The sequence below is a fragment of the Cricetulus griseus genome, chromosome X (assembly GCF_003668045.3).
Source record: "Cricetulus griseus strain 17A/GY chromosome X, alternate assembly CriGri-PICRH-1.0, whole genome shotgun sequence".
Taxonomy (NCBI): Eukaryota; Metazoa; Chordata; class Mammalia; order Rodentia; family Cricetidae; genus Cricetulus; species Cricetulus griseus.
The window spans coordinates 81122386-81149241 of NC_048604.1; the positions used below are offsets into that span (position 1 = coordinate 81122386).

The 26856-nt window shown below is 33.5% G+C and overlaps 1 protein-coding gene across 1 annotated transcript in view; it reads left to right on the forward strand.

Moving 5' to 3' along the window:
- Il1rapl1 (interleukin 1 receptor accessory protein like 1) overlaps nt 1-26856 on the forward strand; it is a 634565-nt gene that overhangs the window by 179557 nt on the left and 428152 nt on the right. The gene's annotated exons all lie outside the window — the stretch shown is intronic.

The following is a 26856-nucleotide window of genomic DNA, read 5'->3' on the forward strand; positions in this document are numbered from 1 at the left end:
TCCTTATCTAGATGCCTTCAGAACTTTGAAATGACTTACTGAGTATACTAACTCATCCTGCATTGAATGGAGGCATAGCAAAATTTCCTGATATTCAAACTGCTGTCACCAGTTATAAAGAAAACAATACCTTCTTCCAAAGGTGAATTATTTGTGATAAGATTATTTTGATCAGAATTGTTCCTCACATAAATGATACATGGAATACCCAATTTATTTCTACACATCATTTTTTAAAGATTTATATATAATGTTAAACATTGGCTTCAGTATTTGCCACTATAATTTTTAAGAGAAAGTGGGAAACCCTTAGATTCGATTTGCTTCCAATGACAGCTCACTTATGAATAAAATAAATTTAACAGAAGAGGCTAATTGTATAGAACAAGTAAATTTTACACATTCAGTGCTCATTTCCCTAAAATTATACAGGTAATGTCTGTAGTTAGTTTGTTAATTTCTTGTTATAAGACAATTGCATCTCGTTTAGCAGTGTTTAATTGCATTGTTTCCATCACTAGCATAATAGCACATTCCCTTTTTAAAATGTTGAATGACACATTTAGATTGTTATCACTTAGTACTCTTCTCTAAGCAAACCACTCAAGAGGTTTTGTTGCAATGAAAATCTGATTTTCTACTCATGATGGCCAAATGGGAGCATTTTGGATAAATCTATGTCCTGTATAGAATCTTATTCGCTGTGGTTAAACTATTAGCTTAATAAACCCAGTTAGCTAACAGTGTTACCATTTTCTGCAACTATTATTATAAAACTTGTGTTGCTTAACCTCACATCTTAAACTACTGTAAGACTCTTTGTTTTTCACTTTATATGCCTGCATTTTGGAGTTCTTTACTTGGAATCTAGACTGCTTTTCAAATGCCCATATTTTAAAAGCTTGATCTCTACCATGAGTCACCATCAAATGGTGGCAGGATCAAATGGAGCTGAGTGGGAGTAAATTAGGTCATGGGGATGTCCTTGATAGGGATAGTAAATAAAGTCCTATCCCTCTCCTGCTCTCTGTCCTTTGTGTCCTATCCTCAAAGGAAAACAGCCTTTTACTTCAGCATGTACACTCCATCATGATTTTCTGCCTCATCATAGTCTGAAAAGCAAAAAGCACTAATCAACCATGAAGTGAAAACTCTGAAACCCCCAAATCAAATAAACTTTTTTTTAGTAAATGCATATTTTTCAGGTATATGTTACAGTAATGGAAGACTACCATGGGAAATGAATGTACACTTGTAGTCAGGTGTTTGTCACTGACAAAACAGCTACCAAAATCAACGTTTAAAAGGAAGATAAATCACTTAAGTTCATAGTTTCATAAGTTTGAATTTGTGGTTGGCTAGCTCGCTCCAGTTTCTGGGCATGTAGTGAGCCAGCACAGCACAGTGGAAAGATCTGACAGAGCAAAGCTTCTTACCACACAGCAGCTGGAAACGATGAGGGAGAGAGTAGATGAGGACAATATATACCTTTCGGCAGTGTACCCCTAATGACCTACTTTTGTCAGTTACAACCCTCTTCCTAATTTTTACCACTTGCCAAAAATGACATTAAATTAAGCATCCATAAGTGGGACCAGAGAATTCTTTCAGTGGTTAAGAGTACTTGCTCTTGCGGAAAAAGGGGTTCAATTCATAACCATCTTAACTTCAATCCTACAGGCTCTAAAGCTCTCTTTTGACCTTCATGGACACCAATGCATGCAGGCAGAACATGTATACACATAAAATAACAATAAATAAATAAATAAATAAATAAATAAATAAATAAATCTTACTGTATTACAAATATAGTCCATCAATTTTTTTTTCCATTGATTAAGTCAGAGCCTTCACGATTCCATTACTTCCTCAAAATCACACATAGCATGAGGGACTAAAATTTCATCATATAAATTGGTGTTTAGGGGTCACTTACTATAACATGAAATTATACAGAATCCAAATAATAGATAGTTATTAATAATAACAGTTATACAGGTCTGCAATTTCAAACAGCAATTAGGTCAGGAAGATGTACAAAATGTACATTGTGAAGCAATAAAGATCACAAGAAAACGATGCTACAGCACAGGCTTGTGCTAAAAGAGATAAGGTAATTAAGGAGAGGCCTGACTCAGTATCTGCATTGTGTAATAAAGGGCAGGGTTCCCCCATGACAAACCCTCACCCACTTAATCTTACCACTTGTGTAAGGAAAAGGCCTAAGAAATTCCATGTTGTTAGAAACAAGAAAAAACCTGCTTCAAATATGATTCAGTGTTAGCACAGTCCATGGCAAGGTGGCAGCTGAACTTGGCAGTGTCATCCATGTGATGCTGGCTTTAGAGTAAGGAAGGATACATGAGAAAAGGGGTGTGGAAATGTCCTTCATTGTATCCGTGAGTTTCTAAATTTAAGTGTGTAACAAGGAGCTCCCTGGCTGGAGGCCCGTATTGTGGGAATCTATGGAAGTGAAGCCTAGGTTGCTTTAGAGAATCCCCAGAGAGATGCTAGACTCCTGTGATTTCTGCCAAGAACTACATACAGTGGGTGGAAACAGCCTGAGAGAGAAAGAGAAGGTACTTTGTTTACAGCAAATATGGAGGGACAGAGCTAGAGAAGTTGATATTTGCCCTGATGATTTTCAGTCTTGCTTTTTGGTCCAATATTCCCATATCACTATGCCCTCACTCCTCTCTTCTGGAATGGTAATGTATATTCTTTGACATTTTTATTTCAGAAGTATGTAATTTTCTTTTTTATTTTCCTATGTTATGATTCTGTAAAGAAATTTCCCTGAGGCTTGGAAGAGACTTTGGAATTTTAAACTACTGAGAACTGTGAAAGACTATAGGGACATTTGAAGTTCAACTAAAGGCATTTTAGTCTAAATGCATTTTGCATTATGATATGGCCAGGAGCCTATGGAGAGCAGGAAGTGGAATGTAGTTTGAATGAGATGTCACCCATAGTCTTGGGCATTGAATACTTACTGGCAGGGCTTGAGCATTTTAGGGGGGTGCTACTATCAGTTTGGTCTCTCTTGCCTGCTTGCAGTTCAAAATGTGAGGTCTCAGCATGCTACTCCAGTTGCCATGCCTGCCTTCTCCATGTAATGGTCATGGACTCTTAACCCTTTGGAAACATGGGCCAAACATAAACCTTTTCTTCTATAAGTTGTATGGTGTTTTGCTACAGCAATAAAAAAGTAATACATCAAATCAATAGCATACTCACTGGAAGGAGTAATAAAAACATGTATGTTTATGGGGAAGGACATTTTTCTGTCTGCTACATACACTCTTTCACTGCTCAATATGATCAGTATCCTTGTGTGATTCCTCTGGATGAGGATGCTGATCTTAGGCTAGTTGACTTAAACTTTCAAGCAGTACAGTCGTTACATGTTGCTTTAATAAAACTTATTATATAACCAAACATACAAACTCTGATTTCTGTTATTACTTTCTTCATTTGTTAGTTGTTTTTAATGAGAACTGATAGCAAAGTGTTCACTTTTAGTCATTTTGCAATGGAATTGGTGCATTATGGAACTAAAGAAATCAACAATTCCTGTGAAAAGATTGTGAATTCAGTTAAAGGTGTATGGATTAAGAATGAGAGCTTTGTTTTTTCTCACTTGGAAATTCACATATAAATCCATAGATGGAAAGAGAAATATTTTATCTAGCGAGAATGGAAACCATATTTCTGGGCAACACTTGTCAACTAATGTTGAGAATACCACCAATGTACATTAGAAAGCTGTCAAAATTTTACATTTACTTTTATATTTATTTATCTTTATTTGCAGTTATATTTATTTAAAGCTCATATTTAGTGTGTTGTTTATATGGAAAATTAAGCCTTAAATATGGTTTACCCATTCTTTAATAACTAAAAATCTTTAAAGTGTATATGTACCTTATATTGCCGGATTTTAGTGTTTTCTACTCTTTCAAGTGCCTTCTACATTTTTAAAGGAGTAAAAATGAAACACACATGGTGATTACAAATATATGATGGTAATCCATCCATAAGTAAAGTATATTTTCATACTTGTCAGATAGTCTTAGAAAACAAAATGTGTATACCCTATTGTGGACTAAAACAATACTTTTTAAAATAAAACAAAATTCTTCACAGCATCTTAAGTTTTGCACAAAGTAAAAATGTGTAACATTATATTTTATTAATTATGGTACCACTATAACTCTTTGGTGTGTGTGTGTGTGTGTGTGTGTGTGTGTGTGTGTGTGTGTGTGTGTGTGTAAGAAGGTAGTGCCAGGGTGGCTTATATATTTTCAAAATTACAACTCTAGATTTACTTGTTTTTTCTCATTCCAATTCCCATATAATGCAAGGTAATGCATTTTGTCCATATATCCCTCTCAATATATCATCAGTGAATTCTTTTTAGACAGGCTAAAGACAGTCATATGACTAAACTTAACAAATGACGAAAATTGAACTTAACTTTCCTGCCTTCACTCTTAGGAAACAATCATCGTTTGTTGTTTTACTTTCATTTAAATGCTTGTGCTATACTGTCTTTATTTGGACTACACTTCATTAAACCTCAATTTACATATAAGTTCGCTTATGTCTTAGTGCTCAAGTTCATGTGCCTCAATTCACTGATGAAATGCCTTCTAACCTGTGAAACTTCAGATGAGCTCAAAGAGCCATATACAAGTACATTTCAGGTTTCTAAAAGAGGAAAAACAAGTTCAAATCTTCTTGGGCTATGGTACATTGCGAACATAAGAACTGTTCTTATTTCAAGTTATAGTCATTTCGTTCTTTCAATTCCCCGTTCCCATATGTTAAATCTACCTATCTGATAATTACATCAGTTACAAATGTCCCATTACTTCTCTTTTTATCCTGTTTCCACAGTCATTCCTGGTAATCTTTCTTTCTTTCTTTCTTTCTTTCTTTCTTTCTTTCTTTCTTTCTTTCTTTCACATTTCCAAATTCAGTTTGAAAACATAACTAAAGTTTACCAGCATGTATGGAAAGTAAATATGAATTGAGTTTAGACATACATTTAGGTAAAGTAAGAGATTAATGCTCAGTTACAAATGCATTATTTGTTTGCTTATCTCGAGAGATCCATGTTCCAGTAATGACGTAATTCAAGATACACTAAAACTGAGTAAACAGATGTCAGAAGAAATTTGTTGGTGTTGTTTATCTCCTGATGGCTGATGGGTGTTTCTGCTTTGAAGGACCTTTCACAATGAGAGCTCCAGTTTCGGGCAAAGTTGCTGTTTCCTACATATATGTCTAAATCCATTTTGCTACCTCAAAACCAGACTTTAATGGTTAAGATAAGGTTTGGCAGACCAAAAATCCAATAATAATTATTCTCTATCCCCACACTTTCATCTATTTACACATTTGAGTTCTTCATTCATATGATACAGCGCCCTTAAACAAGTTCTCAAGATAACTTGGCTTAGACTCTAGCTTGTTTTTTTTTTTTTATTTTTCATTGAAACTACACTATTCCATGCATTCTTCACCCCTCTTCTCTCTCTCTTACTCTTCTCTTTCCTGTCTGAGTTTCACAACTTTGTTCTTATTACTTCTCCTATATATTTGTTTTATTTCCTGAGAGATATTCTTTTAAATTAGCTGAATAATACTTTTCTTTGCCTCTGACTCCTTCTGTATTAAACAACAATCAAATACTTACCTGGTTTGCATTCATGGACTGTTGCAGGCAACTAGTACAGACATTTATATAAAACTTTGTAAATAAATAATCCATAGGATAAATAGAAAAAGAAAATATAATTAAAGATTATATTTTCAATATGCATGTGTTGTTATCCACATCTCAACAAGTGCATAGTTTTACTAAGCTTACTATAGTTATGTATTAAATTACTTGTTTTACATACTTGTATTTTGTATTAATATACCCATGCAATGAATATCATTCCACACATTTTATTTATCTAATGGAAATGAACTAGAACTCTGTAAAAATTCAAGTAATGGAGAGAGAGACTGATTAGTAATGCTAAATATCTAGTTTTTCTCAAATTCTATTTAATTATTTAAGTCAGCATCATATAAGAAATAATTATGTAATTTGCCAGCAGTATGAATCTAGCTGGGCTACTGAATATAGAATCACAGAATTAAATCATCAATGAAAGGAATCTGAGGGCAAATATGGTGCCATAAGTTTCAAAAAAGTAAAATATATTCCACCCTCAAGCATCACAACATCAATTTTGTAAAAACAGGCTACAAAATGAGTGGTTTAGGATAAACATGATCTTAGAGATAAATAAATGTAAGCAAAAGGATAAGACTATGAAAAATTGAGAATGAGAACAGTTGTCTTTCCAGAAAGCAGAATACCTTTCAGGATACATAATCCATTGTGGATTATAAAGTTCAGAATACACCCGTGCTCTTTCCCTGAGGCACTTATATAAACCATAGTTCACAGTCCATTTATCAGTAAGAAAAGAAAATAATAAAAATAGATTACATTTCAGTTATTAAATTAACATATTTATAGTGGAATAAAGCCTCACTGATGATATGAAGATGTTTCTAGTCAGATAGCAAAAGAACAGAGAAAGAGTGATGACCTGCTGGCAGGAAGACCTTAAGTTAATGAAGGAACATTCTTCATTCCAAAATTGTTCAAAGACTATACCATGTGGGAAAAAGATCTCCCTTTTGTTATGGTTAGAAGTTCTCAAACATAATCTCTATGTAAGTAGATCCTATAATTTGAATAGATTTAGAAAAATGAATCATGAATCAGATCTGATATGTTCAAGCCTCTTTCAGATTTGAACTCCTATCTTAGTTCAGGAGAGGGGAAGACAAAGATAAAAGAAATTCCATATAATATGTCTTGAAGATAGATAGGATACATATATGGCCAAAAGTATGAGCAGAACTGGGAAATGTGAATGCATAGAACATGATGAGACTGTGTCATGATTAGAAATTTTTTTGCATTAGGGAAGTAATAGTACATAATGATGACATATTGATATAGGATCTATGAAAGATAGGATTTTCCTGCTATGTATAACACTCCCCTGTTGAGCAGATGCTCACTACTGTACAGAACATGATCTTTTGCAAAGAAGGAAGTTACGTTATTATCTGGTGCTGATTTATAAACAAGTATGAAAAGTGAAACTATTATTAAAATACATGTTTGGTATTAATTGAAGAATATTACAATATTTCAGTAAAAAATAAAATTGTGAAATTATAAACCAAGACATCTATAAATTATTTAAACAGAGTGTGTTATTTAAGACGACAAATGAAGCATTACACAATGTTGAACTACAACAAGAGATTTGTTAAGTTTTTACCTGTTTTCTTCTCTTTATTCCAGTCTCTTATGGGGGAAGCATTATAATCCACCTAACTATTTTCTCCTGCTTTTCAAGTAGATAAATAGTTCAATGATGAATGATAATATTTCCCCTAAATATATGCATTAATAACCAGTAATATTAATAAATGTTTTCATTGTGCTAATGTTTACCATAGAAATGGCTTAGAGTAACATTTTTATAAATTCCTGTTATTCATCCATACTAATATTATTACAATATGCAGAAATCCAATAAATTAGCCTTTAAATTTGATTGCCTATATATTTATGTTTTGTCTGTGCACAAATGATGCATGCACATGGCACTCGTGTGTGGTAGCGTACATGTGGAAATCAGAAGACAACGTGAGGGCATCAGTCCCATGTGGGTCACAGGGATTAGATTCTGGTTCTCAGGCTTTATGGAAGGTGCTTTTGCCTGCAGAACCATCTCAACAGCCCAGGATGCACTTTTTAAATTCACATTTGTATCTCATTTGGTGTCTATTTCTGGTAACGATAGAAATCATATTCTCCCTTTCTCAGATAAAACTGACAGTAATTACTGAGTGATGCCACTGTCATTTATAGTTTATTTTTGACATTCTACTTTAGTTTTATTAAATTATGATTGACTGTCAAATTATTTCCAAGATCATTCTAGTTTATAGTGAACAAATCTTCTTTTATGGTTTTCAGAAGAAAAATAACTTAATTGAACTAATGAAAACACTGGTCAATCCCCACAATCTTCATAAATGTATTACAAATGCACTAAGTATGTATTTCAATTATTTATGTGGTGATTTAGTAATGGTGGTGATGGTGGGGGTGTGTGTGTGTGTGCGTGTGTGTGTGTGTGTGTGTGTGTGTGTGTGTGTGTGTGTGTGTGTGTGTAAGTACACATGCAACATTTGCTTCATTGGTATGTGACTAGCCAAGTGCCACTTTCCTTACTTAACATCTTTCAAATTATTTTTCATTAATAATTACTTACAGTATTTCACTTTTCTCAATGGCAGTTGCTTAAAGGTGGAAAATTAGAAGAATAAAATTACAATCCTGACTGCCCATATTGTATACTAAAGGTGGTAAGGCTGCAGGCTCCTTCAGCTGTGATTTAGGACCATAATCTGCTTGTATAAACTGAATACCTTGTAGAGAATATCTTATACAAATTATTATTTTTCCATAGTTACTGAATTTAATGTAGCCTCTTCCTAATGCTGATTTAGATCACCATGGATTCCCTGCTAACAGTTCGTGTGAAACTCAAATGCACAAATAGAAAACAGTATCAAGGATTCTAAAGCCTAATGCTAGTTACCCTGATTCAATGTATTTATGTTGGGCTATCCTGAGAATTCTTGCACACTAACAGTGCATTTGAGTTACTTTTTCATATTTTTTAAAAATAATTTTCCTCCAACTAAACCCTAAGTAATCTGAAAGAGATGTCCAAGCCTGTACACCTCCTTCCAAACCCAACCCTAAACAATAGGAAACTAGCCCTAACTAGGTGTACATTATCCTTAGTATCAACAGTGCGGAACAGGGGTGTAGTATTCTCCAAGTTACTGCCTGCTGAAATGGGATAATGATAGCCTCATGGAGTCCTGTAAGAAGAAAATGTTAGTATAGTGAAAGTCTTGAGTGGGTTATCTGCAACACATGTATCCAGTCCGTGTTTGGTAGGAAATGCTTGATTGAAGGTCTTGGTTGAAGTTCTTATTTGATTGAAGTCCTTGTATTGATTGAAGTCAGTACCTGAAGCTCTGGCCAGAGTGTCAGTTCAAATGCATCCAGTTGGATCCAGTGGACTCAATGAGGTGGAGCCCATTTTCTTTCCAGAAAGTTCAAGGATTGCTGTTAGGAAGTTCTTCATTGGCTGTGGGGAACTTAAACATTAATGTTAGCCGAGAAAATTTAACTTGTATATTTATGCATACCGGGAAACAATTGGGAAAATAATAATTATGAGGGAACATATACTTTTAGAGAAAGAGCAGAGAATAGACAAATAACAGTCCCCAATTTTTCTTATTCTGTATTACATCAATTAGCTTCTTGATATTGTACAAAACTCTGAATTTTATTTTTTTCTTTTTTCCCCAAGAAATTATTTGTTCAAGTTAGAAACAAGCCTGCTTCGCATGTCAATCCCTTCTCCTTCTCCCTCCCCTCCTCCCCCACTCCCCACCAACCCCTACCCATCCCCAGGGAGGGTGTATTTGGAGTAGATATAGTTAGAATGTTGTATAAATAGATTATTATATCTTCTTGTAATTCACCTTTATGGTTGTTAATTATAGATAACTTACACTGTTAAGTTTAAATCCTCTTTAGACTATAAGGGGAATTGTAGGGAGAAACCCTGATTAAGAGGTATCCTGACCATGACCCCTTGGGTGTTACATAACAAAGTTTGAAGAAGGAGGGAGGTGTGCATGCAGCTCTTTTGCCTGGTTGAGATGACTAGGAAAAATTTCAGGGTCCTTCCTGCTTAGGTGCAAAACTGGTCACTGGCTGCCTTGCGTGAGTACTTTTCCCCAATAAGCTACAATTTATCAATAATAATAATAATAATAATAATAATAATAATAATAATAATTTTCTTTATAAATTATTGAGAATTCCAAATGTGTATATAATATAATAGTATCATACCGCCCAATTACCTCCTGGAGAACAAATCAATATTGACTACATTTTTGAAATATAAAAAAGTAAGAAACACAATGACAAGAAGGGGATGGTACAGAATATAGGAAATTTTTCACTACAACTGTTATCTGTTGTGCAAGAAAAAATGATACTTAGAGGCCTTCAAATGTAGAGAATTCTTAGCATCTAAGTTTTCTCCAAGTATGTAGTTTGAGGTGTACTCTGGTTTTGTGCAGAATAATTGTCAAGTGATTCTTGGAACAGAAAGTGAATGTAAAACCAAGTGAGTGAAAATCTCACATTATAGCTTCAATACAGTTTTCTAAGATATTCCAAATTATGTAAGTTTAAGCAATATTGAAATAGCCACAGCTAAGCCCTATCCTATAAAAGAAAAGCAATCAATAGTCCTACCAAGCTATAAACCCTACAAACCACAAAAATTACCAGCCTGGCAAAATACCCCCAAGAGTATTATATGACACTTATAGCTTGGATATAACCAATAGCCATCTAACTTGACTTAAGGCCCACTCAACAGTGGGAATTCATACTTGGTGTTATAAACTTAACTAACTCATTTTCTCTGATGGGATCATGAGCCCTAGAGGAGAATCTACTACTGCCACTTTCCTAAGCCAGTATAGTTACTAGCTGCACTCTAAATACTTAATGCCACCATAATGTAGCTTTCAGTTTGCATCAAAGAATCTTCATTTTGTTGCAGATGGAGACTACTACAGATTTCCACAACTGATCAAAATGCATAGAACAAGTGACCACTGGATGTTGGACTCCATATGATAAATCTATAGCACAAGCTGTACACTTATATTTGGGGGAATATATAGAAGAGGAGAAAGAAAGATTTTAAGAGCTAGAGGATGAGGACCTATGTTGTGAGATATAGATGTTGTGTTTATAAATCTGTATGACAGGGTTGGCGCATATATTAAAGCTCAAGAATATGGTTGCCTGAACAATGACAGTAACAGTTGACATGCTAATTTGGGTGTGGGAAATCTCAAAAGGCCATACCCCATAAATAAAGAATTATGGGCATTTAATGGCTTCTGAGAGAGAGAAAATTAGTTTTCTACAGAGATGAACCCCCTAGTAAGTTATCCAACACCATGTGGTCAGTGTTTAATATATACATAGATAAGTAACACTAACTGGACTCAGCATGTTATATGTATGCACATATATGTGCAAGTCAGAAGAGCAAAGTAGTTATAAATTTGAGAAGGAATGGGGGAACACAAGAGCTAGTGGGAGGCATGAAAATGATATTATGTTGTACCCATGTATGAAATTCTCAAAAGAATAAATAAGAAGACCATACTTAAAATTTTTGCCTAAAGTTTCTGAGAAAGAAAGCCAAGAAAATTCTAACTGGATTATTTAGTGTATTATTAGCAGTGTTTAGAATGGAAGCTTTTGAGAGTATCCTATACTTTTGAGTTCTTCCATTACCATTATAGCTATAGATTTTTAAAGAATAAAGAACATAAAAGTCTAATAAATCAAAAAACAAAAAGTTAAAATGCTGTACATTTTAAAAATCCTCATTAATCTAGGAAGCATAATATATATATGTAGAGAGAGAGAGAGATACAGACAGATAAATATAAAAAGACAGAGTCAGAAATAGTCAGTGACAGAGGACAGAGAAAGTGTGTGTATAATATTCAACATATTTGGGCATAGTTGTACTGAGGTTTCAGAATTGATTTTATTAAGGCATCAACAGTTAAATATGAATGATAGATGGCTGAATGTATACATTTTTATTTGTATTTTATATTTGTATTTGACCTATAGCCTAAAGTTGTGTGTACTGCAATGAATTCCATCTGATGTGTATATAACAGCAGAAAGAGTGAATCACAGTTCTAGGAGAAGTTCCAAAATGAATAAAACATAAACATCATCCTTGACAAATTCACAAGGCTAAAATAAATATATGCCATACTAAGTTTCCTGAGGAAAAGAAAAAAATGTGAGAAGAAAGCTGTTTTACAACACACAGAACCAGAGTAGATGACAAACATTTGAAATTTTCAAGTGATTTGGCTATCGCTAACAAACATAATTCCTCCATGCAAATGTCCATTTTTTACTAGATTTCAACAGACTGGCCAAAACACAAACCATTTCCAAAGCCTCCCAGATTCAGTTAGATGGTACAACTTCTCCGTATGTGCATGTGTTTGTATAAAACTTAAATATCAGTTACAAAGAATTTTTGAAGTAACTTTTCAAATTTTGGAAATAATTAGTTTAGGATAATATTATATAAAATTTTAATTAACAAAAGAATTTTCTATCTCCAAGCTATTATTTCCATTAATTAAAAAAGAAGACCCTTGTGGTTTGATTTTTATTGAGGATCTGAATTTACCACAGCTTCTCAACTGTTTGATTATAAAATTTTTGATATAAAATTTATTTTCTTTTTTCACTATTAGATGGTTTCTTAAGAGAATACTTGGCTTCTTCACATTAAACATATCATTTATTTCTATGTAAGTTGAATCTTATAAGATGGCTTCCTATGAACAAATAGGTAATGTCCAATATTTATGGAGCAGCACTTATGATGTTAACCACTTAAAAAGTATAAAATAACAGGTTTAATGAAATGTTTAATAATTGAGGTAATTGAGAGTATACCAGATGAAATCATTTCTTTTGCATAATTAAAGCTGAAAGCAAGAGAAATGGGAAAAGAGGAAACAAAGAAAAAAAGAATACAAAATTGTGAGGGGGAATGAGTTGATTTATTTGAAGTAACAAAAATAGAAATGCCATAGAAATTTCATCCTAGGACCCTTCAAAAATGCTCTTGAGTAGACAATAGTACCTGCAATCAACTTGACTAGGGAGGGATGACCTCAAACATTTCCAAGAATGAGAATGAGGGGCCCTCATCTCTTGAAGTAGTAGTGATAAAGACTGACAGAAAAATCGTGACTGTCAAAGGGGAGATAATAGATAAACTGAATCTGTATTGATGGAAATGGCCAATTCTTGATTGAACATGTCAGCATGGTTAGTGTCATTGGCAGGGATAACCTTGGTGCCTGCCAAGTATCTAGACAAGTTTTTTTCAGTCACTTCTCACTAAACTCTCTCTCTCTCTCTCTCTCTCTCTCTCTCTCTCTCTCTCTCTCTCTCTCTCTCTCTCTCTCTCCCCTCTTCCCCTTTTCATGTAAGACCATATAAGAATATTGTGACATGATAGCTTTATCTTAGATTAGAAACTAGGCAACCATTTATTTAGAGGGATCACTGACTTTAACACGAACCACTTAACAATTTGCATAACACAAATTGAAACTCTTAAAATATGTAAAAATCAACTGTATAACACAGCTCCTTTTCCCCGGAGTAAGAAAAGACTGCTACACAGATTTGATTTAGAGAGAAATTAGTCTAAGTGACAGTTATCTATTCTTCATATGGAAAATAATATATGCAAGTTGAAGAAAAACAAAGGCTGTTTAAATGACACTGAAAATGAATCCAGGTTATGAATAAATTAATAGCTATTTCAATGTTAGCAAACTAAGTGTTGAAAAATAATACAATGAAATATCCCTGAAAAAATAGCAGGGAAAAGAATTTTCTCAAAGTAATTAATTGCTTCATAGATGCAATGCAAGAATATTAATTACTGTCAACAACTGTTCTTCTTCACTCTTCTTATTACATTTAAGAAGTAGAAATTTTTAATAAGAAAATTTCAGTTAAATATTATGTTAAATATCTAAAAAAAATCGCCATACCTTGAGCTACTTTGTGTGTTTTCACCTAGGAGTTAAAATAACAGCAAAAGAAAACAACATATGGGACAACAGTACACAAATGGACAAAACAAAAATATTATCCGCATATAGGAAGTTACATACTTAACTAAAATATTAATAGGCCTGTAGAGTTTCTTCCCTAAATGTGTGGAGAAATTAAAAATAAAATGATATAATTTATGATCACAGCTTTTATAACAATAATACATAATTTAACTCTGAATATTAAGAGTAAATAGTATTACTTAGATTTTAGGACTATATTGTCTATATATGCATTTCTCACTCTAGTATTATATATTCTGATTTTTGAAGCATTTGTAATTTAAAAGAATGAATTATTTTTCACTTCTAATATAAAAAAGCTTACATTTTAACTTAAATAATGTTTGCTTTTCCAATCACTGGGAATTTAGGGAAGTTGTTTATGTGCATTGTGTTTTGCCCATATGATTACAAGCTCCCAGAAGTCTGGTGTACCCTGCTTTCCATTTACATGCTAGTGTAAATCTCATTAAATATTTCTCAGTACAATTTCATAAATGACATATGAAAATGGGAAATTTCGATGAAATTGAGTGACATAGTCATTCAGTTAGATTAAAGCATGGAAAAGAATTTTATCACATTATGTAGATATTAACTATAATATACAGTTTTATTTCAGTGATTTTAATATTATAAATATAGATAGCTACATTATATACAGTTCAGGGTATATTTGTAAACCTTGGCTATAGGAAAATTGCTAAACACAATGGAAACAGTGTATTAGTAAAGTTTCCAGTAAAAATTCAATGAAGTTTCTAGCTAGTCACAACTGGTATTGGATCATCTGCAGTTATAAAAATACTCAGCAACAGTCATTCATCACTAGTAGTGTATCTGTTTAGTTGGGATGTACAAAAGATAGCCTGAAGTTACAGAGAATAGATGTAAAATCAGTCACAATGAGTGAGGTTAGACAGACCCATAAAGACAAGAGTCACATGTTCTCTCTAATATGTGTATTTTAGCATTGAATCCATAGATTTATGCTTTTACCTCGGAGTGCCTATAGAATCCAGGAAATTGTTGGGGAGCAGGAACATATACCCAAAGGATGCTCAATCATGCCACAGGGACACTATGATCATTGCACCTTCATTTGTAATAGCCAGAACCTGGAAACAACTTGGATTTCCCAAAACAAAGGAATGGATAAAGAAAATGTGGTACATTTACACAATGAAGTTTTACTCATCTATTAAAAACAAGGATACCAGGAAAATTGAAGGCAAATGGATGGGACTAGAAGAAATTATCCAGAGTGAAGAAACACAGGCAGAGAAAGACAAACATGGCATGGCATGTACTCACTCATAAGTGGATACTACCTGTACAATAAAGGATAACTATGCTACAAGCCACAGACCCAGAGAGACTAGTTGATAATAAGGCTCATGGCAGGGAGCACCAAGATCTCCCTTTTAAAGAGGAATAAAGATTTTGTGAGTGAACTGAGAACAGATGAGTATGGGAACATGAGAAATCAGGGTAGGGGAACACAGTGGAGGAGAGTGCTGAGGGTGGGTTCTGGGGGGGCATTTCAGGGTTTTGGTGGAAGCCTAGTTCAGGGGAATATCCCAGAAGTCTATGGGGAGGACCCTGGATTAGACTCTTAGCAAAAGCAGATAAGTAGCCTGAACTGGCTGTCTCCAGTGACCAGATTGGTGCCTTGCACAATTGTCATCAGAGATGTGCCATCCAGCAACTCACAGAGGCAAATGCAGAGACACAGAGGCAAACATTAGGTGGAGTTCTGGAATCCGACAGAGGAGAAAGAGAGAGGAGTGTAGGACCCAGAGGGGTTAAGGACACCACTGGAAGGTTCACACAGTCTACTAAATGGGGCTCATAGGGGCTCATACTAAACTGACAACCAGGGAGCCTGCATGGGACTGAATTAGGCCTTCTGTGTATATGTTACAGTGTAGTTTGGTCCTCTTTCAGGATTCCTAACAGTGGGAACAGGGGCTGTCTCTGACTCTTACTAGCTTTTGGGACTCTACTCGTCATATTGGATTGCTTTGACCAGCCTTAATACAAGGTGATGTGTTTAGTCTTACTGCAACTTAATATGGCATGTTCTACTGATCCTTGTGGAAGACCTGCCCTTTTCAAGATGGAGACAGAAGAGGAGAGGATTGTGGGTTGGGAGACTTTGGCTGGGGTGTAAAATACATAGAGGAATTAAATAAATAAAAAAGTAAATGCTTTCATTGCACTATCTTGTTAGGAAGGCTGTTTCATTATTTGGGGGACAAACAAATACTTTAGATCTTAATCTGGTGAATTCACAATTATACAGTGTATGCTAACATTGCTGGCAAAAATCACATAAGCCCTAGACTTTGAATAAAATTAAATGTCATTTGTTATTTATTCTCTTCCTATGATTCAGTGATTAACCCTGCATATTTTAAAACATAAATAATTTTATACATCACAGATTAGCAAAATAAATAATAGTTTAATTATCAAGATATAGAAAAATGCTATATTATAAAGTGTAGTAAAGCTAAATATATTTTATATACAAATACATAATCTGTACAACTTTCTTCTATTAGAAACATCATACTGCTCTCAGCATTTCTTAGTTGCTGGTAGTTATTTGAGTAGGGTTGATCCTTCAGATAGTCTTCTATAGCAAAGAACACACCAGTTGGTTATCCAATACCAAATACTCAGCCTAAAAAACATATTCATACAAGTAACATTATACGAACAATATTTCATTTATGCATTTAGCAACATATACACAGTCACACACACACACACACACACACACACACACACACACACCACACAAATGTATATAAAACAATTAATGACAAAAGAGGTCATGAATGTGAAAGAGAATAAAGAAGGGCGTTATGGGAAGATTTGAAGAAAGGGGAAGGAATCAATGATATAATTATGTTAGAATATCAAAAAAGATAATTTTAATTTTAAAAACTTTATGCTGTTTATCTGATTTAATTATTCAGAAAAATTAATCTAACAAAATATTTAGAGCATAATGTCATAAATAATAGCATTGCATCACTAATGATTTACTCATTGCTTATTAATGGTGTGTAGGTAAAAACTCTGCCCTCTTGTCTTGATTCTGTTTCACTTAACATAAACCTGTCCAAATTCATTTGTAAAATATATGTTTTAAATCTTATTTAAAAGTAATAGCTTTCTTTGAGAAAAACTTAGAATCATGAAAACATAATAAAAAGGAAAAGGTATTGTAATTTCATGACCTTGGATCAGTAATTAAAAAATATTTTAAAATGTATATGTAAATAAATAAATGTCTTTATTAGTATCTAAAGTGAATGTTATTTTATTGTAATAAATGTACCATTTGCTAAAATTAATTTTATTACCAATGCATTCTGAGCACTTTTTGTTAAGTATTCTAACACATCAATTTAAAGGAATAAAATTCTACTTTATAGCATAATTTATGTAACAAATCAATCTTCAATATGGAGGGCATTTAAGTTTATCTTGATCTATTGATGAAATTAGAAAGCCTGATATTACTGAAGTGCCTTTTTCAAAATGAATGCATACATTTCATAGTCTAATTTTGTACCAGTAGTATTTATTTGTTTAATATGACTTCAAACAGAGGCAACTTCTATTCTTTTAGAATTGTGAATCATGTTAATGTAATGATGCAAGTGGTTAGCTAAACTAATTTTAATGCATTATGGAGGAAATGACTAGATGCCTGCACTAAATCCTAAATTTAAATCTTCAATTAACTGCTACTGCATGACTGACATTCCTTAGCATGGGATTTGCTATTTTAAAACATCCAGATCTCTTCATTGATTCTTTTGTAAAAAACTGAGTACATTATGAAGCAGTTCAAGTGACTATTCTTAAACTTAATATAAAAATATTTTGGACTAAGTTTTATTCCAAGAGAATTAAAATCTTAAGAGATATGCCTAAACTTGACCAAGTTTGTTAAGTCAAAAACAATGTTCTCCACCAAAGGCTACACAGATGCCCATGGTCAAGACTGCAACCTGGGGCCATGCTGTTGTCTGAAGGCTATTCTGCCAATGGGGCCATGCCAATCTGAGCGGTCTGCACACCCACACAGGGCCATGGTATCATGGTGGCCAGAGTTTCATATATCCCAGACCTTAAACTCACCAAATAACCTAAGCAGGCCTTGAATTCTGGACATTCTGCCTTTGACCTCCCAAGCACTGCAATTATAATAGGTACAATCTAATGATTGAGTTTTCTATGAAAATATGTGTACAAAATGGGTGTGATGCATCAGAATTTTTTCTTTTAGGTTTTGAAACTGCTATATTGAAGAATTGGAGAATAAAATTCCTCAATTACAATTTAATTTTTTTCTTTTAATGATATGGTATTTAGTCAAATCTCTGAAAATTTCATACAACATATCCTGATTATATTTACTCGCCTGTTCTTCCCCAACTCCTCTCAGATCCAGCCCACCTCCATAATCCCCTAAAATACTTTAAAAACTATTGTCTGCAAAATATATATACAAGGAGTTGAGAGTTTATCCAGTGGGACATGAATTACCAAAGACTCTAGAGGTGTTGCATGTGATTAATTCCTCTGGTACCAAAAATGTATTTTGGACATAGTTTATGAATCTGTGTTGTATTTTCTTCATATTATTCATTTAATAAATACTTTAAGTGAATAAAATAAGAATAAAGTATAGTTAAGAAAAATATTGAAGAAGTAAAAAGATCAGATATTTTTTATAACAATATGAAAATTGAGGGAGCAATGAGATGGCTCAGTGCATGCTGAAGTTTGCTACCAAGCTGGATGTTGACCGGAGTTTCATCTCAAGGGAACATGTGGTAGAAGAAAACCAACTTCTGAAAGAACTTCTCTGACCTGCACAGGTGCTCCATAGGATGCATAAACCTACACACACACACACACACACACACACACACACACACACCATGCACTCACAGGCACATATACACATACTTACACATGTAAGTTAAATAAGTAAGTAAATAAATATGAGAAATGACTAACAAAATCAGTATATTTTTAACTAGAATAGTGGCTTAGAGAAATAAGGTCCTCAAATAATGTCATTTATATGTTATATTGAAGACCAAGAAAAAGTTCTTTCTTTAAGATAACTCTCAGAATTATCTCTACAAATAGTGTTACAAAGCTGTCCTATAAAAAAAGTTCATGGCTTATAATTTTGCTATGAAGTACCTGCGATCACAGACAGTTCTTAATTTAAATCTAATCAAACCCTTATCTTTTTATTTTCCTGGTTTGCATTTTGTAAATACACTTGAATTTTGTTGGGATATGTCTGTGTGTGTGTGTGTGTGTGTGTGTGTGTGTATGTATTGTGTGTGTGTAGTTTTTCTATCATTAAAATACCAATATAATGCTATCTATCTCAAATTATGTCATTTATCTACAACTTATTAAGAGGTATATAATAAAGTGTTATGCGCATATCATGCATACACTCTCATGTAACAAAGTTTCTGTTTATGTGTTTTGGCTTCATTTTTTCATTATGGCTCCCTACATTATTGTGTGGCCACCTTACCAAAATACCTTTATTACACAGAATGGTAACTAGCTGAGATCTTTGCTATTTGTCTTTGGTAGTCACTGTGTTTTTATTTGGTGGCATAAAATATATAGGAATTTTATTTTATAAGACATATTGTTTATGTTCTTTGGAATATTGACTCCACCCCAAATGTCCTGTGACATAAATAACATATCCAGGGCAACTGGTTTAACAAATAATTGTGTGTAGCACAAGCTCCTTCCATGAATGCTAATGTGTGTGTCTGTTTTGAAAAAGTAAATCTGGTAATAATTGGACAGTTGGTGAGGAGGAGCTGACTGAGAAGTTGTTTTTCTGTATTTTCAAAGTGAACAAATAAAAATTTTGTGAATGCTTCTTGGTTGATTTCACTACAAAGTATAATTCATGGTTGGTAAAATGCTTTGAAGACTTAACTAGTAACTTTCATTTGCCCAGGAAGATGAGTAAGATGAATTGCCCTTGGCTAGGTACTCCGTTTACATTACGCAGTGGCCGTGCCATGTGACGCTACCTATAATCCATTATTTTATTCATTTATTCAGCAAACATTTTGATACATTCTGTGTGTCAAGCTCTTTTCTAAGAATTGAGATAAAGCAGTGAATCAACCAGACAAAAAGATCAAAATCTTCATTTTAGAAGAGCTGAAGCAATAAATATGACAGATTACTGCCTTCGAGGTATCTGAAAATTGAGAAATGCTGTAGAAAATAGCATATGGCCTGCTTCTCCAATTTCAGTATGCATGTGAATCACCTAGGAATCTTAGTTCAAGGAAGAATGAATGATTCAGCAGGTCTGGCTGCACTGAGACTCTATACTTAGGCCAAATTCCTCAAGAATACCTGTTCTACTGGTTTGGGAGCATTGTTTGAGTACCAAAGTATAGTCAATGGGATAGGGATCAAGAACAAAGAATGGGAGGGGAAGTGACTGAAGTTTTCAATGTGGTGATTATGGTTGGTTTATTTGTGAAGTGACAATTGGACAAGCTGGTGAGGGATTTTCACTAATATTTATAGGGAACTAAAACCAACCAGTTTTTGACTTATTGCTACTATATAGGTCTCTAAAACAGAGATGTGGACTAAGTAATAGGCCAGATGTGAAAGCCTGGAGTTCAGGGGAGAAGACAATGCAGAAGGTTGAAATTTTCTGTCACATTCTCATAATAATCCTCTACTGTCCATCTTACCCCTCATTTCAGACTGGTAAAACATGGTTGAAGGATGTAACTAACTGATGTAGCTTGTCAGCAGTAGACTAGAAACTCCAAACATCACCAGCTTTGTTCCAAAGTCCACACAGTTACATGATGTCTACAGTTAAAGAATTACCGCAGATCACTGTAACATGTCATGCTCTTAATCAGAGCAAGTCAAAAATGTTTTTAGGCAGAAAAAAATTGAGTTGGCAGTTCATCATTTTAGCTGCTTTACTTGGCTACTGTAGACAGTCTCCTTTGTGTCAATATTTGGCAGCTTTCTATTTGATATAGAAAGGCATGCTTATCTTGGAGTGACTGGTTTTATTCATTCACACCCTTTGGCCATGGCTTATTAGAATTATGAAAAGCACAAGGTCAGTGATCTGGGCTAACAAAGTCTGTGCTTTCTGAAGATTTGGAAGGATAGGGACAAAAAGGATGGATATTATGGCCTCACTGTACTTCAAAGGGAGAGTTACAAGGCATGTTCTAAGTTATGTCTCAGAAATCCCCAGGAGCAAAATTGAACTCCAGGTGTCCACAGAAATACCACAAATGTTAGAATTATTAGTGTTTTTCTTTGGTTCCTCACCTCGCTTTCTTTGTCCTTCACTTCTGTTTGCAATCAACTCCCAAGTAAAATTTTTGCACTAGATTTTGTGCTTCTGGATGAGCTAAGAGAAATGGTAATGCAAAATGTGTTTGATAAGTCTACCCAGGATAATTCTTTTAGGTTTCTGAATATTTCCTGGCAGAGTATCAAAAATATTTTCTAGAGCCAAGAATCACTTTTAAGTTTCCTTAATAATAGTGATGTCATATCTATAGTTCTGCAATTGTTATTTTAGATAAATATATTCTTATGACTATGAAGGTCAGTCCCCTCATCTCCTCTATAAATGTTATATCTTTCCTTACTTTTCAAAGGAAGTGTTCATTAGAATTTTTTCAATGTACACTCAACTTCAGTGTGTATTATTTTGACACTTAAATTGCATAAATTTATACATATAACACTATTTTCATTAAAACTTATCACTTTTAGTTCTATATATGAAGGACATGTTTGACCTTCTACTTACATAATTTTAAATTTTGGCAAGCAGGTGTTTACTCATATAGATGGAAAAAAGATGATGCCTGAATATGCTAAAACACTTAACGACTACCTTTTGGACATTACTTTGTGTTACCTTAATGGGTTACAGTTCAATCCATAGATTAATAAATATGTACATTAAAAGTAAACTGCAAAATATTGCAATTAAAAAGAGACCCAAAAATAACCAAAATAGTACATTTAATATGCTAAAATATGGAAAGTTTTATTTAAAAATAATCTTGTTTCTTCAATTGTATTGTAATACCAACAGAAACAAACACAGTGAACTAGCTTTTAAAATAAACTTAAAAATCAATTTCTATATACCACTAGCTCTAGTAACTAGATGTTATAGCAGAAATTTTTTTGAAGTAAACAATAATTTATTGTATAACATACATGCAAAACACATTTATGTTATAATATTTAAGACTACCAAATCCAGTTTTAAAATGTTTATAAAAAATTTCACTGGAAACACATTAAAACTTTCCCATGATTTGTCCGGAATCGCATTTTAACAAGTGCTCCTGAACATCAAATGATAAATCTAAACATAGTTTTCATTTCCATTAACAGTATCGGGTTTCAGGAAAGTCATGTTCCTTACATTCTAAGATAATTTTTGTCTTGAACTAGAAACGTTTTATAGCAGAAATTTTTATCATTGTCATATCTTAGGTCTTATTCCTGTTGTCATTCTATTGTTCTGGACCTACCTCTCACCCTACCACTGCTTTAACACCAGTATGATTCTGTACCTTTATTAGATTTTAGTTATTATTTTGATGTATTCGCAGCACTACAAATTTTTCTGTTTTGATATCTTATTCTGCTTCATCTCATTGTTATCTGAAAATCAAAGTACATAAAATATATAAAAAACACGATGCTGTGAAAAAATGAATCCCTTGAACTGTTGTCACACTCACACCCACCCACTTCCAAGATCATTTGTGGTATCAAAAAACAGCAGCATCTGCATCACTCAGTTCTGATGCACTGTTATGCATTGTATTGTACCACTGCCCAATTTTTTGAGATATCTTCAATCAGTGTTATCACCAGGACTTCCAGGAACCTCAAAAGATTTTACTAATTTCGATCAAACATTGTGTCAGTTTGGTGTTATTCTAGTACTTAAAATCTACTCTATATTCTTCATGGCATAATACTGTTCAAGAGATAAGTATTTTTATCTCAATACACTGTCTTAAAATGTTCTACCCTGCTTTCTTTTTTTACCACTTTCAATTAATACGAGTTAACTTTTACTGCAGTTTCCAGTGTTTTCTCTCTTCTAAAAGAAATAAGGCACCAAGTTGACTTATTAATTTACAATATTAACAACATCTACAGCTGTTATGCCTGTACATCAGAACTACATAGCAGTTAAGAGGCTCTTATGGCATTTATCAGTCTCCATGTATTCTAGATAAATTTGACCATTCGTTTGAACTTGTATTTCATGCCATAACAGTTCAAAACCATTACCATGACAAACTAATGCTCTATCACAGCATAGCTGTTATTCATCTGTATCTGGAGAGCCATTGAGCCTTGTTAAACATAGAAATATTAAATGTGAATCATTATTGTCCAATGAAGTTAGTCATTCCAAAACATGAAGACTCTATTTTCCATGACACAATTCTCTGATCACTCTAATTGTCTCAAAGAAAGTAAGCATACTCAAAAGGATTCACAGCTGGTTGTATATCTTATGGTCTGTTTTCCTTAAAGTGTACATTTATTGAATTGCATTTCTGTCAGTAAGCAAGATACTCATATAACCTCCATTTTAACTTATCATTAGAGTATTAAAACTCAAAGGACATCTACATTTATGCACACACACACAGAGAGAGAGAGAGAGAGAGAGAGAGAGAGAGAGAGAGAGAGAGAAAGAAAGAGAAAGAGAGAGAGAGAGAGGAGGAAGGAACATGAATGTTGAAACTTAAGTTATCCTACAGGTCCCAGCAATGGCAATATTTGAGCGTGTCTAGTTTACTGAAGAAGAAAGAATTGATTTTTTTCAATACTGAAAATTATATTTAGCTAATCATTAAAAATACCTAATCTGTAGTAAATCTTGTAAACAGCCATTTCTCACACTTATACTGCTATAAGAGTCTTCTAAATCAATTATAAATATTCATTATTACCACTTCAGGTATCATATTCTTATTCCACATTTCCCTTAAAAAAGTTTAGCCTATACATATACTATCATAATTTAGTCCTTATATCCACTAAAATACACGTTTTTTATAACAGTAAAAAGCTAATTGCTACAGTCATCTAAAAATACTATTTAACTCAGTGTTTTAATGTGTCAGATGTGGAGTAATTCAGCATATGCTTTAGTAGGGAACTGTTGTTCTTGGAGTAAATGGGAATGTCTACTAGTTCAGTACCAAAAACATGGTCCACTTTTTATCTGAAAAATCATGAATATCCTTCTGCCCATACTACTTAAATGTAATTATTTTCAAAATATGGTGTCGTTTTAGACTGAATTTAAAAATGCTATTATTTCACAAGTAACAAACAGATTAATAAGACTAAATTGGTTTTGAGTGGAAATATTGTCCTATCTCCAACTTCATCTTCAGTAAGTGCATTGAATATAGTTTTCACTATTTAAAGGTGTATACCACTTTCTTTTACTTGCTAGGTAGAAAATATAACTCAATAGAATTAAGCTACAACAGAGAAAATCACAGTTGAATCTGAGTTTTAAATGATCTGACCGATATTTTATCTTTTGTTTTGTTCTGATTACATTTTTCTGTGTCATTAGTCAGGTATCATGCTTTTCTAACTCTCTAGCTTATTTTCTATGACAGTTTAATTTACTAGCTGCTTTAGATCTCCTAACTGTGGAGTTTACAAAGAAAAACCATCCATGTTTCTTTGGTAAATTCACTTCAAATGTATCCATGGGAAGAAGATGATTCCTAACCTCTCTCCAGTTCTTTTGTATTTTTTCATGTGCTGTTTCACCAAGATATTCTGTCTTTCCTCTCTCTCATGGCTAAAAAAGGAAATCATTTTGTGTATAAAAGACTCTGAATCTGGGTAATGGTGGCGCCATGCCTTTAATCCTAGCACCCGGGAGGCAGAAACAGGCAGATCTCTTTGAGTTCATTGCCAGCCTGGTCTACAGAGAAAGTTCCAGAATAAGCTCCAAAGCTACACAGAGAAACCCTGTCTCAGAAAAAAGACTCTCTCTTATGAATATAAAACACTTACCTTAGCAATAATATAACATAGTCTCCCATGTGATAAGTACGTCAGCATTAAAATGGTGTAGCTTTCTGAATGTTTCCAAATATAAAATGCAGGGCAATGGTTTGAGTATACATTTTCTAATTTAACTTCAATTTTACATACTTAGAATATTTTCTTTCAGAATATCATGAAAATATCTCCTAGGTTACATTTATATAAGTTTACTGAACTGTGTCACAAATATCTACTACATATTTTAGTATTCTTTATTTTTCATTGAGTTATATTTGTGTGTATCTGCAATATACACCTATTCATTAAATTTCTTGAGGCATATACATATATATATATATATATGTATATATATATATATATATATATATATGATCTTTCATCTTTAATTTCTACATCATATGCAATTGTAATATGCAACAATATTATACACAAATATATGTAAGCTTTGCTGTTTTAAATGATGTTTCCTTATTGATTTAGTTTGAAAGTGCTCTTTTATCTGATCCTGATAAATTTCCACAAAAGCTTTTATTGCTATTAAAACCACTTCTTTGGGGCTAGGTCATTACTGTCATTTTTGTACAGGGAGCCAAAAAAAAGACATGAGAATATATGAGCAAATTGTTTCATTTACTCTTGGCTGTTATAATATCTTTAAACGTCAAATTATATATTGATGCTACCATTTTATGTAAATTCCTGAGAAATATGATTCCATCTCTATAAAGCAGCAGTGTAATGTTCAATGAGAGTATCTTAAGGTTATTTCAAAAAGGCCATTTAGGAGCAAATTCTGGTTTTCAGTCTGTGGATTTTCTATGACTGTCATAACTATAACTGAGTCTTTGTATGTTTACATAGCTATCAGTATCAAGCCAGAAGCAGTCAACACTGAGTAATAACAGGGAGAGTTTCACTTTGGGCCATGGTTGCAAACTGACAAGCAATAGTGTTGCTTTTTAAGTAACTTTCTTTTATTTTTTAATCTTTTTTATTACTCTTTTTACCTTTCTTCTTTCTTTCTTTTACTTTTACTAACCTAGGACTTCAGCTCCTGTGGTGCCACCCCCATTCACAGTGGGTCTTACTTCCTCAATTAAACCTTTCTAGAGATATCCTAATTCCAATATAAATTATGTCTTCACAGTGATTCTAAATCCAGTGAAGTAGACAATGATGATTAGACTAAGCAAATCTGTCCCTATCAACATGACATACAGACAAACAACTTTTGCGTGTTTTCTAGTTCATGCACATGCATGTGACTATGTACATGTCTGCCAATGCATGTGGATATCAGAGGTCTGAGGTCAGCTTTGAATGCAGTTCCTCAGAAGTTTTCTACTTTGCCTTTCTGAAACAGAAACTCTAACTGGGATTGTGGGCTCCCTGATTAAGTTAAACTGGCTGGCCAGAAGGCTATGGTAATCTGTTTCTGTTTCCCAGCTCAAGGATTACAAATGTGCCACCATGCCTGGATTTTGAAGTGGTTTCTGTGGGCCAAAGTGTGCTTGTGTGGCAAGCACATTAACAAATGAACTATCTTCTAAAATCTGAGAAGATCACTTATAAATTGTAACATGCCATATTTGGCACTCAAAATCCATCTCATAATGCAAAATACATTTAGTCGATCTCTAAGAGTATCAAATGTTTTAACACTCCTAGCACTACACAGTCTCACTTGAGACCCCAGGCAAATTTTTTTACAATATGCTTGTATTATATCCAAAACCATACTACATCCTTGATGGGGGAGGTCCTTCTGTGTATATGATTGTCTTATTGGTTGATATATAAAGTACTGTTGGCCAA